This window comes from Rhinopithecus roxellana, chromosome 7 (genome assembly GCF_007565055.1).
Source record: "Rhinopithecus roxellana isolate Shanxi Qingling chromosome 7, ASM756505v1, whole genome shotgun sequence".
NCBI classification, from domain to species: domain Eukaryota; kingdom Metazoa; phylum Chordata; class Mammalia; order Primates; family Cercopithecidae; genus Rhinopithecus; species Rhinopithecus roxellana.
The window spans coordinates 78,758,039-78,768,119 of NC_044555.1; the positions used below are offsets into that span (position 1 = coordinate 78,758,039).

The 10,081-nt window shown below is 38.5% G+C and overlaps 1 pseudogene; it reads left to right on the forward strand.

The window, feature by feature from the left end:
• Positions 1-1,467: 1,467 nt before the first annotated feature.
• On the forward strand, positions 1,468-2,320 carry LOC104653826 (annotated as a pseudogene).
• Positions 2,321-10,081: the final 7,761 nt, after the last annotated feature.

Here is a 10,081-nt window from a genome sequence, read left to right on the forward strand (position 1 = left end):
GATAAGAGGACTCTTTGGGGTTCTGACAAAAGCTAAGGAGTTCATGTTGGGGCAGTTGTAAGATTAAAGTGGTATTTTAATGTAGTGGTGTTTTTACCTCATCATTTAGAGAGAATCTCAGAGAAAAATGTCTACACAAAGGAGTTCAAACCAAAGCACTTTGAATAGCAAAAAGGGGTCTAAAATATTTAAATCATGATTTTGAAGTATTTCTTGATTGAAAATTTGGTTTATTTTATTGGGGAACTGTAAAATAATTATATTTGAAGCTTTTTAGAATAAAATTTGTTGTAAAAATTTAAATAACATATGCATGTACATTAAAGCAAATAACTTAAAAAGTGATTATCTGAATTATTTTGCCCTATTTATTGTAGTTGAAAAAACATTACATTTATCCTAACAATTTTTAAGCATATAGTTCAATAGTGTTAAGTATATTCATGTTGTTGTATAGCAGATCTCTAGAACTTTTTCATCTTGCAAAACTGAAACTCTATACCCATTGAGCATTAATTCCCTCTCCCTCTTCCACCAGCTCTTGGCAACCACCTTTCTACTTTCTATGATTTTGACTACTTTAGATACTTCATATGGGTGGAATCATAGGGTATTTATATTTTTGTACCTGGCTTATTTTACTTAGCATAATGTCCTTGAGGTTCATTCGTGTCATAGCTTGTGACAGTATTTCCTTCTGTTTAAAGCTGCATAGTATTCCATTGTATGCATATATGACATTTTGTTTATCTGTTTATCTGTTAGACATCTAGGTTGCTTCCACTTCTTCGCTGTTGTGAATAATACTGCAATAAACATGGGTGTGCAAATAATTCTTTGAGATCCTATTTTCGGTTCTTTTGGCTATATACACAGAAGTGAGATTGCTAGATCATATGGTAATTTTATTTTCAATTTTTCGAGAAACCTCTGTACTATTTTTAATAATAACTGCACTATTTTACATTCCCACCAACAGTATACAAGGATTCCAATTTCTCTGCATCCTAACACTTGTTATTTTCTGTTCTTTTGATAGTGGCCATCCTAATGGGTATGAGATAATGAATTATTTTGCCTTTAAGAGACCCTGGGCAGCCTTTTGAGTTTCCAGTTCAGTCACTTTTTTTTCTCTACATCAGTGGTTCTCAAAGTGTGGTCCTGGAGGAACAGCGTCAGTAACATCTGAGAATTTATTAGAAATGCTAATTATTGGGCCTTACCTGAAACCTGCTAAATCAGAAATTGAGAGTTGGGCATGGTAATCTGTATCTTAACAAGCCCTCTAGGTTATTCTGATGCACACTCAAGTTTGAGAACTGCTGCTTTACACTAATAATTCTCAGCCACAGTTGCATATAAGAATCACCTGCCCAGGTGTGATTCTGTCCTGTGTGGCTGTTCTCTTGAGTGGGGTCGTTTGTCTCTGTCCACCTTCTCTCCCACCTAAGTGTGTGTAGCTACCCAATGGAAGATTCGATGGACGTGGACACGAGCCCCCTGAGTCCCCAGAACTATCTTTTCAGTTGTGAACTAAAGGCCAACAAAGGTGATCACTTTAAGGTGGATAATGATGAGAATGAGCACCAGTTATCTTTAAGAACAGTCAGTTTAGGGGCTGGTGCAAAGGATGAATTGCACATTGTTGAAGCAGAGGCAATGAATTATGAAGGCAGTCCAATTAAAGTAACACTGGCCACTTTGAAAATGTCTGTAGAGCCAACGGTTTCCCTTGGGGGCTTTGAAATAACACTACCAGTGCTCTTATGGTTGAAGTGTGGTTCAGGGCCAGTGCATATTAGTGGATAGCACTTAGTAACTGTGGAGGAAGATGCCGAGTCAGAAGATGAAGAGGAGGAGGATGTGAAACTCTTAAGTATATCTGGAAAGTGGTTGGCCCCTGGAAGTGATAGCAAGGTTCCACAGAAGAAAGTAATACTTGCTGCTGATGAAGATGAAGATGATGATGATGATGATGATGATGATGATGATTTTGATGAAGAAGGAACTGAAGAAAAAGCGCCACACCAGTGAAGAAATCTATACGAGATACTCCAGCCAAAAATGCACACAAGTCAAATCAGAATGGAAAAGACTCAAAACCATCATCAACACCAAGAGCAAAAGGACAAGAATCCTTCAAAAAACAGGAAAAAACTCCTAAAACACCAAAAGGACCTAGTTCTGTAGAAGACATTAAAGCAAAAATGCAAGCAAGTATAGAAAAGGTGGTTCTCTTCCCAGAGTGGAAGCCAGGTTCATCAGTTATGTGAAGAATTGCTTCTGGATGACTGACCAGGAGGCTATTCAGGATCTCTAGCAGTGGAGGAAGTCTCTTTAAGAAAATATTTTGGACAATTTTTTAACAATTTTCCATCTTATTTCATTTCCGTAACAGTTGATACCTGGCTCTCCTTTTTATAATACAGAGTGAGAACTTTCCCTACTATGTTTGATAAATGTTGTCCAGGTTCCATTGCCAAGAATATGTTGTCCAAAATGCCTGTTTAGTTCTTAAAGATGGAACTCCACTCTTTGCTTGATTTTAAGTATGTATGGAATGTTATGACGTATTAGTAGCAGTGGTCAGACATGGAAATGGTGGGGAGACAGAAATATACAAGTGAAATAAAACTCACTATTTTAATAAAGGAAAAAAAGAATCACCCAAGGGCTTCTTAAAATGTTTTTCTGATCTTAAGCCCAACTCAAAGAAAAATTTTGATCCATGTGGTTTAGTGGGGTTTTGCCTTGAGCCTTAGCATCAGTTTAAAAGCTCCCCAGGTTATGATGATGATGGTGATGATGATGATGATGATGATGATGATTATTTTGAGACAGGGTCTCACTCTGTTTCCCAGGCTAGAGTGCAGTGGCACAATCTCGGCCCACTGCAGCCTCCACCTCTTGGGCTCAAGCAATCCTCCCAGCTTAGCACCCCCGAGCAGCTGGGACCACAGGTGCACATCACCATGCCCAGCTAATTTTTGTGTGTATATATATATATATATATATAGAATTTTTGTTTGTTTGTTTGTTTGTTTTGGTTTGTTTTGTTTGAGACGGGGTTTCACCATGTTGCCCAGGCTGGCCTGGAACTCCTGGGCTCAAGCGATGCGTCCACTTCGGCCTCCCAAAGTGTTGGGATTTTACCTGGGATTACAGGTGTGAACCACCACACCCAGCCTCCCCAGGTGATTCTAATGTACAGCCAGGGTTAAGAGCCACTGCTGTACAATCAGCTTGACCATTTCAGGGCGCAGGGCTTCACAGATTTTTCATTTTTAGTAGCATAATTGTCTTAACAATGTAATATGCTAGTGCTTCTCAAACTGGAACATGCATACTATCACCTGGAGATCTTGTTGAAATCTACTTTGTGATTCAGTAAGTCTAGGGTGGGGCCTGAGACTGCATTTCTGACAAGCTCACAGTTGATGCTGATTCTGCTGGTTCATGGGCCACACTTTGAGACTCAATAAGTAACCCTCATCAAAGTCAGGGCTTTTGTTTTGGGGAAAATTCGAGTATTCAAATAGAGCTTTGTTGTCATTCCAAAAAGTCCTCACCATCCGATGTGTTCTCTGAATGGATAAATATAAGGTAATCCATCTTTGTTGGTGTTGTGCTTTCATTGATAGAAATTTTGTACAAAAGTATTTCCCTGCATTATCTGTGTTCCAGCATCTTTGCTGATGAAAGGAAAATGAAAAGATATATGAACTTAATCTTTTTCTATTTTTACATTTTACCATTTAGGTTATTGTTCATGCCTTATGTAAATGATCATTGTGGAAGGAAGGATATGTTTTCTTTAATTCCTAAATTGAGAAATTATTCTGAACGCAGAAGCAATGGGAAGATGATGATTGTACAATGCCTAATATCCTTTATTCATTAAGACTTACACTAAAAAAAACCCAACTCAACAAATTTACACATGAAAGACATAAATAATGGTGGTTGTAACCAGTGGAAAGCATTCAAGCTTGAGTCAGTTTGATTCAGCAGCTCAGCAGGATATTAAGGAGATTGTCAGCTTTCTCCTAAAGTTGTCCCCCCACGTGTTATGGAAGGGCTGCAACACTTCCAGGATACACATTTGCACACCACCCCATCCAGAAGAGAGATTTATGGAAGAGTGAGGAACCTTCTTTTCCAAAGGAAAATCTTCCCTCATGTCTTACTGCCCCACGTTCATTCACACATTCAATCCTGAACTATTATCTGTGGCCAGTTGAATACCCTGTATTAATTGGCTTAGGCTTGAAGATAGAGAAGGAGACTTCACATTTCACTGTTTACTACTACTGCAGTTTTTTGTGTAGGCACTTATTTATGGGTTGAATTATGTCCCCCCCCCCAAAAGATATGCTGAGGTTCTAACTCCTGGTACCTCAGAATGTGGCCTTGTTTAGAAATAGGGTTGTTCCTGCTCCTGAATGACTACTGGGTACATAACGAAATGAAGGCAGAAATAAAGATGTTCTTTGAAACCAATGAGAACAAAGATACAACATACCAGAATCTCTGGGACACATTTAAAGCAGTGTGTAGAGGGAAATTTATAGCACTAAATGCCCACAGGAGAAAGCTGGAAAGATCTAAAATCCACACTCTTTAACATCACAATTAAAAGAACTAGAGAAGCAAGAGCAAATACATTCAAAAGCTAGCAAAAGGCAAGAAATAACTAAGATCAGAGCAGAACTGAAGGAGATAGAGACACAAAAAACCCTCCAAAAAATCAGTGAATCCAGGAGTTGGTTTTTTGAAAAGATCAACAAAATTGACAGACCACTAGCAAGACTAATAAAGAAGAAAACAGAGAAGAATCAAATAGATGCAATAAAAGATGATAAAGGGGATATCACCACCGACCCCAGAGAAATACAAACTACCATCAGAGAATACTATAAACACCTCTACGCAAATCAACTAGAAAATCTAGAAGAAATGGATAATTTCCTGGACACTTACAGTCTTCCAAGACTAAACCAGGAAGAAGTTGAATCCCTGAATAGACCAATAGCAGGCTCTGAAATTGAGGCAATAATTAACAGCCTACCAACCAAAAAAAGTCCAGGACCAGATGGATTCACAGCTGAATTCTACCAGAGGTACAAGGAGGAGCTGGTACCATTCCTTCTGAAACTATTCCAATTAATAGAAAAAGAGGGAATCCTCCCTAACTCATTTTATGAGGCCAACATCATCCTGATACCAAAGCCTGGCAGAGACACACAAAAAAAGAGAATTTTAGACCAATATCCCTGATGAACATTGATGCAAAAATCCTCAATAAAATATTGGAAAACCGGATCCAGCAGCACATCAAAAAGCTTATCCACCATGATCAAGTGGGCTTCATCCCTGGGATGCAAGGCTGGTTCAACATTCGCAAATCAATAAACGTAATCCAGCATATAAACAGAACCAAAGACAAGAACCACATGATTATGTCAATAGATGCAGAAAAGGCCTTTGACAAAATTCAACAGCTCTTCATGCTAAAAACGCTCAATAAATTCGGTATTGATGGAACGTACCTCAAAATAATAAGAGCTATTTATGACAAACCCACAGCCAATATCATACTGAATGGGCAAAAGCTGGAAAAATTCCCTTTGAAATCTGGCACAAGACAGGGATGCCCTCTTTCACCACTCCTATTCAACATAGTGTTGGAAGTTCTGGCTAGGGCAATCAGGCAAGAGAAAGAAATCAAGGGTATTCAGTTCCGAAAAGAAGAAGTCAAATTGTCCCTGTTTGCAGATGACATGATTGTATATTTAGAAAACCCCATTGTCTCAGCCCAAAATCTCCTTAAGCTGATAAGCAACTTCAGCAAAGTCTCAGGATACAAAATTAATGTGCAAAAATCACAAGCATTGTTATACACCAGTAACAGACAAACAGAGAGCCAAATCATGAATGAACTTCCATTCACAATTGCTTCAAAGAGAATAAAATACCTAGGAATCCAACTTACAAGGGATGTCAAGGACCTCTTCAAGAAGAACTACAAACCACTGCTCAGTGAAATCAAAGAGGACACAAACAAATGGAAGAACATACCATGCTCATGGATAGGAAGAATCAATATCGTGAAAATGGCCATACTGCCCAAGGTAATTTATAGATTCAATGCCATCCCCATCAAGCTACCAATGAGTTTCTTCACAGAATTGGAAAAAACTACTTTAAAGTTCATGTGGAACCAAAAAAGAGCCCGCATTGCCAAGACAATCCTAAGTCAAAAGAACAAAGCTGGAGGCATCACGCTACCTGACTTCAAACTATACTACAAGGCTACAGTAACCAAAACAGCATGGTACTGGTACCAAAACAGAGCTATAGACCAATGGAACAGAACAGAGTCCTCAGAAATAATACCACACATCTACAGCCATCTGATCTTTGACAAACCTGAGAGAAACAAGAAATGGGGAAAGGATTCCCTATTTAATAAATGGTGCTGGGAAAATTGGCTAGCCATAAGTAGAAAGCTGAAACGGGATCCTTTCCTTACTCCTTATACGAAAATTAATTCAAGATGGATTAGCGACTTAAATGTTAGACCTAATACCATAAAAACCCTAGAAGAAAACCTAGGTAGTACCATTCAGGACATAGGCATGGGCAAGGACTTCATGTCCAAAACACCAAAAGCAGTGGCAACAAAAGCCAAAATTGACAAATGGGATCTAATTAAACTAAAGAGCTTCTGCACAGCAAAAGAAACTACCATCAGAGCGAACAGGCAACCTACAGAATGGGAGAAAATTTTTGCAATCTACTCATCTGACAAAGGGCTAATATCCAGAACCTACAAAGAACTCAAACAAATTTACAAGAAAAAAACAACCCCATCAAAAAGTGGGCAAAGGATATGAACAGACATTTCTCAAAAGAAGACATTCATACAGCCAACAGACACATGAAAAAATGCTCATCATCACTCGCCATCAGAGAAATGCAAATCAAAACCACAATGAGATACCATCTCACACCAGTTAGAATGGCAATCATTAAAAAGTCAGGAAACAATAGGTGCTGGAGAGGATGTGGAGAAATAGGAACACTTTTACACTGTTGGTGGGATTGTAAAGTAGTTCAACAATTATGGAAAACAGTATGGCGATTCCTCAAGGATCTAGAACTAGATGTACCATATGACCCAGCCATCCCATTACTGGGTATATACCCAAAGGATCATAAATCATGCTGCTATAAAGACACATGCATACGTATGTTTATTGCGGCACTATTCACAATAGCAAAGACTTGGAATCAACCCAAATGTCCATCAGTGACAGACTGGATTAAGAAAATGTGGCACATATACACCATGGAATACTATGCAGCCATACAAAAGGATGAATTTGTGTCCTTTGTAGGGACATGGATGCAGCTGGAAACCATCATTCTTAGCAAACTATCACAAGAACAGAAAACCAAACACCACATGTTCTCACTCATAGGTGGGAACTGAGCAATGAGATCACTTGGACTCGGGAAGGGGAATATCACACACCAGGGCCTATCATGGGGAGGGGGAAGGTGGAGGGGGGAGGGATTGCATTGGGAGTTATACCTGATGTAAATGACGAGTTGATGGGTGCTGACGAGTTGATGGGTGCAGCACACCAACATGGCACAAGTACACATATGTAACAAACCTGCACGTTATGCACATGTACCCTAGAACTTAAAGTATAATAATAAAAAAAAAAAAAAAAGAAAGAAATAGGGTTGTTGCAGATGTGGTTGAGATGAGGTCATACTGGAGGAGGGTGGGCTGCATTCCAATGACTGGTGTCCTTTTAAGAAGATGGCCATGTTAATACAGAGACACAGAGAAAATGCTCATGACAAGGCAAGGACTGGAGTTATGTAGCTGCAAACCAAATATTGCCTGTAAATCACGAGAAGGTAGGAAGAGGTAAGAAAGGTTTCAGAGGGAGCCTGGCCCTGCCAACACCTTGATTTCAGACTTTTAGCCTCCAGAACTGAGGAACAATAAATTTCTGTTGTTTCAAGCCACCCAGTTTTTGGTATTTTATTACAGCAGCCCTAGGAAACTAGTACAACATTCATTACTTTTAGAAATTAGAAAATCAAGGGTATGTTGGAAGAAGGAGGGTAGGTCATTCTAAAGGCAACAAAAAATGAAACACCATGATGTTTCCAGGGGACTATAAACATGATTGTAGTTGGTCAGTCTGTTCTAAATATCTTTACATTTTTTTTTTTAGTTTTCCTCGTCTTCGTTGCTACTCCCTACTTCATGCTACCATTATTTCTTAACTGGACTATTTCAGCAGCTTCCCAACTTGTCTCCTTGTCTTTCCTCTTGCTTTCTTCCAGTCTTGTTCTACAAACTGCAGCCACAGTTGTTTTTTCAAAGCAGAAGTCTGATCGTGCACTGCTGAAAAACTATTCATCATCTTTCTACTGTTTCAGTGTTCATTCAATGACTTCACATTACTTTTAGAATGAAGATCAAATTCCCTATATGGTGTCATCTAGCCTACCTCATGAGTCTAAGATTCCATTCCCCATCTCTGTGGGCTCTAGTCTGACATCCTTTCAGTTCAAGCACCAGCGATTTGCCTCCCACCTCAAACTCTGGACAGGCAGTTTCCATTGCTTATACTGCTTTCTCTTCAATCCTACTTCCCCATTCACCTAGTTTTATACCCATTCATTTCTCACCTCTCAGCTCTGATTCATTTCTTTCCAGTGTTCACAGTTATAATTTAATAGCTAACAATAATTATAGACAGGTCATATAGTTAACACCAATTTGAAATCATGGCTTGTTGACTCTAAAATGTAAAACCCCTAGTACTCTAACTTCCTTTTAGGCAGAGCCCATTTTCTATCTTGATCATCTTTGTATCCCATCTAACATAATGCTTTGCATGTAGTAGGTGGTAAACTAATGTTAGTGTAATTTTTTCAAGACAACATGAATGAATGAAATGTATTACTGTTTTAAGAAAGTAAGGGGCTAGTCTTTGTGTCAGAGATGAGGGTCCATTAAGGAGCTTGTACTTCATTCTGCAGTCAGTGGTTCCCAGAATTTTTGATCACATTGGCAAGTGTCATTTTAAACACTGTGGAGACTAACAAAGTTCACAACCTTTTCGTTTTGCCAGGTCAGAACATTTAAAAATGCTACCTCTGCCACCATGATTTCATAAAACAAAGAATGTATTGATACTAAATGTGTAATCATAGAATACAGATAATCTAAAGTGAATACATTTGGTTTCATGGAAAAATCACATTGTCTTTATTTTTCTCAGTCTCATTGTGCAACACACTAGTGGAAAGGTATGGATGGGCATCCGTCAATAGGGGTCAATATTTAGGATAATTTTGAAGGAATTTATGTTGGCACATGGCATGGTCAGCTTTTGGTTTTACATAGGTGACCATGTCATCTGTTTGGAGGCAGGATCGTAAGGGGCAAAGTAGATTCTGGAATGAGGATATTGCTAGAGTGGTCTAGGTGTGAGTAGATGAAGTATTGATTTAAATTCACAAAGGTAAGGGTGAAGTGTATTGCAGAGATATTTAGGATATATTGTCAATTGGATTTAGTTTTTCTTTTATTAATGATTGTCAGTTGGATTTAGTTTTTCTTTTATTAATGATTGTCAATTGGATTTAGTTTTTCTTTTATTAATGATTTTTAAAGGGTGGGGAGCCAGAATCACTGGAGCTAAATATGTGTGTATGTACATGTACACAAAGACATGCATATAACAGGCATACCTTGTTTTTTTGTGCTTCACATGTATTACATATTTTACAAATTGAAAGCTCCACAACCCTGCATCAAACAAGTCTACCAGCACCATTTTTCTGACCTAAGGTGCTCATGTTGTGTCTCTGTGTCATAGTTTGGTGATTCCTGCAATATTTCAAACTTGTTCATTATTAGTATGTCTGTTATGGTGTTCTATGATCAGTGATCTTTGACACTACTATTGTAATTGTTCTGGGGTGCCACAAACCACACCCATATAAGATGGCAAACTTAATTGATCAACGTGTGTGTTCTGACTAC